The sequence below is a fragment of the Dipodomys ordii genome, unplaced genomic scaffold (genome assembly GCF_000151885.1).
Source record: "Dipodomys ordii isolate 6190 unplaced genomic scaffold, Dord_2.0 Scaffold41, whole genome shotgun sequence".
NCBI classification, from domain to species: Eukaryota; Metazoa; Chordata; class Mammalia; order Rodentia; family Heteromyidae; genus Dipodomys; species Dipodomys ordii.
This window is the reverse complement of record NW_012267257.1, coordinates 10,006,517-10,013,009: the sequence shown is the minus strand read 5'-3', so window position 1 is coordinate 10,013,009 and position 6,493 is coordinate 10,006,517.

Sequence of the window (6,493 nt, the reverse complement as noted above, 5' to 3'; positions counted from 1 at the left end):
GAAATTAATTGAACCAATTGATTATTGAGATTATTTTTTAATTATTGTTTTAAGAAGGGGATGTGCAGAGGGGTTACAGTTACATCAGTCAGGTAGAGTACATTTCTTTTTGGACACTCTTCCCTCACTCCCAGTTTTTCCCTCCCATCCCCACATGCAAGCTGTATAATTTCTTTTCAATGTAATGTCTAGTGAGTACCACTGCTGCCTTTTTTCACCCTTTGTCCCTCCATTTCTGCGCTCTCCCTGACCCTCCTAAAGACAGAAAGAAAAGAAAAGCAATGAAGAAAAAAAACAAACCTCTTGCTTCCATTGTCTGGAGTTCCTTTTGATAAATATTATTTTAAATGCACATAAGCACCGCACCTTTGTGTTCTTCGCCTCATAGTATCCTCCTTTGGTCTCATTGTATGTGAATACCTAGAGTTCTGTATAATTTATCATGTACTAGTGTATTTTAGATCTAGCTTCTGCATGTGAGAGGAAACATGTGCCATTTGTGTCTCTGAGTTTGGCTTACCTCACTTAACATCATTTGTGCTAGGTCCGTCCATTTAATGAGATTATTTTAAACTGTTGGCTTTGAGATGAAGATTGTCATGTAAAATATATTCAATCTGAGTCTAAAATCTACTCAAAGGAAAGCCACAATTGGCAGTGCATTTCCAAATAGAAAAGAATGTAAGACATTTCAAGAATGTATGGAAAACTGTAAAACGAAGAGTTCTAGAAAACACAGATTAAGCCACATGCCAGTGACCCATGCCTGTAATCCTGGCTCCTCAGGAGATGAAGGTCAGGAGGATGGCAGTTCAAATCCAGCTCAGGCTAAAAAGTTCTTGAAATTCTATTTCAACCAACAGCTGGGCATGGTGTCATACATCTGTGATTTCAGCGGTGGCATAATCATAAACAGGATCACAGTCCAAGCCAGCCTGGTCAAAATATAAGACGCTATTTCAAAAATATCTAAAGCAGAAAGAGGAACAAAGGCATAATTCAAAAGGTAGAACACTTGCCTAGTAACCATGAAGCTCTGAGTTCAAACCCCACTACTGCCAAAAGAATAAAAATAAACCAGAGAAAAGTTCTACCATGTGTATGTATGCCAACTTTTGGGATATAAATCAACAGAAACTCTTTTCTTATGCATAAAACTTATATTATTTTCTGGTTACCTCTCTCTACTTCTTACCTCTCTAAATAGGAGATCTTGAACAAATTTTCTCTACAGAGCACAATGGTTACTTTTTTGTATTTTAGTGTATCTCAGGGGCTATGAGGTCACATACTTATACAGAAACATATGACATCCTTAGGTTCATCCAGTACCTAAAAATATTAACCTTTTTCTCTATTCCAAAGCCATGGCTATCTTTCAGTTGAAAAATCAAGGTAAACAAGTTTAATTCTATTGGTGTGCATGGTTCAAGGATAGACAGAATACTAGAATTGCCACCACTTTGAAAGACTAAACCAATATATTTGAGAGAGAGAGGAAAAAATTCTTTGTGTTGCAGAATCACAGACCTTGAATCTTTTGTAATTTCCTTCATTCTGCCCACTCTCTCCCATCCCAGCACTTCATTTGTAAGTCCTCTGGGAGGCTGTGTCCTTCAGGGCCAGTTTGAACCTATCAGTAGAAGACAGCAAGATAGAAATAGGTGTCGAAGAGATTTACTGAGGCAGCATGTGTGTGAGAGAGTGGAATGGAGCAGGAATAGAAAGCCTTTAGCCTGAGGTGTCAGACACTGAAAGTGTACAGAGAAAAGGAGGGTGGGGAGGATTTGTTTCCAGCTCCAATGCAGTCAGAGAAAGTTGTGAGCAGATAAGGGGAGGTTCTGATTAAAGTTTCCCGGTTAGATGATCTCCTGTTAAATGGAAAGGCTTGGCTTCATCATTGTCCTGGAAGTGTCTGGAAGGTAACATGTGCTGGAGGCCCAGTCGGCTGTGCTTTTGTGAGCAGAAGTTCAGGACAGAGATCCTTTTGGAGGGAGTTCCAAGCCCAGACTCAGAGCCACGCAGTGACCACACGTCTCTTCCAAAGACATCCTTGTGTGTATCCTATTAGGAATCTTTTTTTCACTCAGTATTCGGAGATTTTCATGTGAGCCTACACACGTAATTCATTGTTTTCAGAAGTTATATAGTTTTCCTTTGCAGAAATGCAGCATAATAAAAAATTTCCAGTTCCTTTCTAGTGTCTTTGACTATTGTATTCACTTATACCATCTGTAGAAGAAAAAAAAATCCAGGAATAGGATCATAAAATTATTTCTGAATCAAATGAAATGCACACTAAAATTCTTAATAGATATAATCAAATAGACATCTATAAAATTGTCCTCTGTGATATTAATCAATAACAATGCTTAATTCTAAAAACACATAATAGATATTCACATGCACAATTCATGTTTTGACTTGCATTTTGTAATTCATTTTAATTTTACTTTGTTTCTTTTTCTTTTCAGGGATTGAATTTATTTATTTTTTCTTTTCATGAGTTGCATTTTCCACATTCCGCTGGAGTAGTTTGCCTTATGAACTTACTTTAAAAATTCTTTGTACATTCAGATAGTAAATCTTTGCCACATATGCTTCCTTCCATTTCTAGAACTAAAAACTTTTAATGTGGGCTGGGAAGGTGGCTCAGTGGTAGAGCGCTTGCCTTGCATGCATGAGGCCCTGGGTTATATTCCTCAGCACTACATAAGCAGAAAAAGCTGGAAGTGGTGCTGTAGTTCAAGTGGTAGAGTGCTAGCCTTGAGCTGAAGAGCTGAGGAACAGCGCCCAGGCCCAGAGTTGAGGTCCTACAACTGACAAAAAAAAAAATTAACGTAATCACTAGATGGACCCTCTTCATTATTACTGTGGCTTGTCACACTGGGCCTAACAGGTTATAAACAAATCCACCTATGTATTATCTTAGTACTTTTAGTGATTTTATCTGCAATATAATTTTGTCTGCAATATATGTTTTTCCCTAGAGGGAGTAGGGTAATAGCAATAGAGATCAAATTAACATTTAATTGATTTCCTCTGTGAGGGTTCTCATAATCTGAGTTCATATTCATGTTCATGGTATAAGATAGATTCTTTTATGCTCATTTGTTGAATGGCCTTGGTCATGCTTAGTAACTTGAGTGCAACACAGGGATGTGACCCATTAGTCTCAGGTCACAGGCCAGGACTGCACAGTGATAGCCTCTTTTGCTGATACACATTAGGCTGTTGTTACAGTGTCATTTGGGAATGCCATCTCTTCTTACCTAGAGCATATATTAAACTCCCACAGAATTTTTTGTTAATAATATTTTATTTTATTGTAAAGGTGATATACAAAAAGGCTACTCTCATATTTTTTTGATGAAGAATATTTCTTGGATTCAGGTTTTCTTTCTTCCATCCTTTTACTCTCTTTCTCTCCCTCCTTCCTTCCTTCCTTCCTTTTTTCTTTCCTTCCTTCCTTGCTTCATTTATCATGTAGAGACTTAGCTTTAACTCTAACTAATGTTATAACATTTTTAAAAATCAGTTGTACAAGGAGATGATTCTGTTCATCAAGTCAGTATTATTGTACAAAGCAGAAAGGAAGGAGCATGCCACCATTGTCCACTAGAGAGGTTTCCCTTCTTATCGTTTTAGGTCCAAGAATGAGAATTAAACTCAGTACCTGATGCTTTTGCTCACTGGCTGGTGCTCTACCAATTGAGCCATGTCCCTAAACCCCCATTGGAGAGGTTAAAAGAGGGAGGAGGAGAAGCATTGGAACCTTCCCGTGGGCATGGAGGTTTGAGAAGGAAAAGAATTTGAAACTTTGTAAGTAATCAATCTTGTGCTGTTGGGTTGCAGGCCTCTCAGAGTGGCCCCACGTACTAATAGCAGTGATCAAAAATGGAAGAAAAGGATGAAGGGAGGGAAGGAGAAAAGAAGAGAAGGAGGGAAGAAGAAAAAGAGGGAGGGAAGAAAGGAAAGTAAGAAGGAAGAAAGAAAGATAGGAAGGAAGGAAGGAAGGAAAGAAGGAAAGAAGAAAGGGAAGGAGGGAGGAAATTGAGTCTGAGGATCATGGGAAACTTCCAAGAAGTATCACTCAGTGCTTTGTATTATGATCCAAATTTCTGGATATTGAGTTGTAATCTTACTGCATTGTAGTTAGAAAGGATTTTCATTATTATTTCAATCGTTAAGATTTTGTTGAAGATGGGTACCAGTGGCTCATGTCTTTAATTCTAGCTACTCAGGAGGCTAAAATCCAGTAGATCATGGTTCATATCCAACCCAGGCAGAAAAGGTTCTGAGACTTCATTTCCAAAATAACCAGCAAAAGGCAGTGCTGGAGGCATGGCTCAAGTAGTAGAACACCAGCCAAGCAAGCAAGTTGAGCCAGAGCCAGGCCTTTAGTTCAAACCCCAGTATCACCAAAAACATTAAAAATTTAAAAAATGGTTGAGACTTCGCTTGTGGCCTGCCATAGAATCAGTCCTGGAGAATGAGTGACTTCTACTGAGAACAGAATGCTCATAAACGTACACACCCAGGCCCAGGCCCTCCACGAACAGCTTCCTTCTTTCAAACAACCTTTGCATATGATGTCATCTAGTCACCCAGCCAGCTTTGAAGAATTTGGCAATAGGCCTGAGTTCCTGGGAAGCTAATGACTATTGTGCTGTGTGTCTCCTGGGGATTATCTGTGGTGGGGAAAGTCCTAGGAATAAATAGTGTAGTTATGCAAGAAGTGCTGGTGAGGATGGCCAGACTGTTTAAAAGCTGTGTTTTAACTGGGCGCTGTTGGCTCATGTCTGTAATCCCAGCTACACAGGAGGCTGAGATCCAAGGAAAGCGGTTCAAAGCCATCCAGGGCAGGAAAGACTGTGAGAGTCTTAGCTCCAATAAACTAATACTAAAAAAAAAAAAGAAAGAAAGAAAGAAAGAAAAAGACTCGAAGTGGAGGTGTGGCTCAAGTGGTAGACGCAGGGATAGCACCCTGGCCCTGACTTTGTTTTGCCTGGGACCAAAACAAAACCAAAAACGTGTGTTTTGCTGGGAGAGGTAATACACATATGTAATCCCATCTAGACAGAGGCGTAAGAAGGAGGATCGTGGTCATGCTGGTACAGACAAAACACTCAAGACTCTATTGGAAAAAATAATTAAAGCAAAAAAGGGCTGGGGATGCAGCTCCAGCTGTAGAGTTCAGCTCAAGACCTCGAGTTCAAAGCCCAGTACAGCCAGGGAAGAAAAGAATATTGGATTTTTATTATGCATGTCATATTTTTTTTTATCAGTCATGGAGCCTGAACGCTGGGCCTGGGCATTGTTTCTCAGCTCTTCAACTCAAGGCTGGGTGCTATCCCTCCGCCCTTCAGCTCAAGGCTAGCACTCTACCACTTGAGCCACAGCGCCACTTCTGACTTTTTCTGCTTATGTGGTGCTGAGAAATCGAACCCAGGGCCTCATGCATGCAAGGCAAGCACTCTACCACTGAGCCACCCTCCCAGCCCTGCATGTGATATTTTTGCTGAGAGATATTCACAGACATCTTCATAAACAATGCGATTTTGTAGAAATAAGATGTGAAGAATTTGTACACAATGAGTTGGGAGGCATTTCCTGAGTGGCAGCTGTGCTCTGGGACTGTGTTAATGGTGGTTGTAAGAGTCTAATGTCTCCTCCGGAAGCTCACATTCCATTCTGAAATAATGGCGAATCTGAGGGAGAGAGGCAAAGGATAGTAGGAAAGAACCAAGCGAGGCAGGTATAGGTTTTTGTTTCTGAATGCTCTGAAACCACAGGTGCGGGGGACTGCTATAGTCACTTCGCTGGTGTGCTGGCAGTCACCTCTGTGTCACCAGTACTCCCTGCCCAGCAGGTGGGAAACAGTGTTCTTTGGTACTGATGGTCAAAGAAGCTAGCTAACATCCCTGGATTCACAGTGAGGCTGGTATGACAGACGCAGGAAGTGTGGGAACTCCAAACCGGACTGCCTTTATCATTCCTGAAGATGTTCTGTCATAGCTAAAAGGCAGACTTTCGTGAATGCTCAACACGTCTTCTTTCAATTGTATCACTCAACAGCCTGTGTTCTTAATTTCTTCTTATCCTTAAATGGTAGGTGACTTTTGATTTTTGTTTGTTTGTTTTTAGGATTTTTGCACCTGGCTTATTTAATTTTTTTTTAAAAATTAAAATTATCTTTAAGTATTTGGACAAAGGAGTTGCCATTTAACAAAGAAGTTTATGAATACAATATATCTTGATCAATGTCAGCCCTTTTGACATTCTCCTCCGTCCCTCTTCTCTCCAGCCCTTCCCTCTTCTTTATTTTGAAGGATATACATTAGATTCTTTTTTTTTTTTTTTATGCTGGTGGTGGGCCTGAACTCTGGGCCTGGGCCCTGTCCCTCAGTTCTTCAGCTCAAGGCTAGTGCTCTACCACTTGAGCCACAGCACCACTTCCAGCTTTTTCTGCTTATGTGGTGCTGAGGAATCG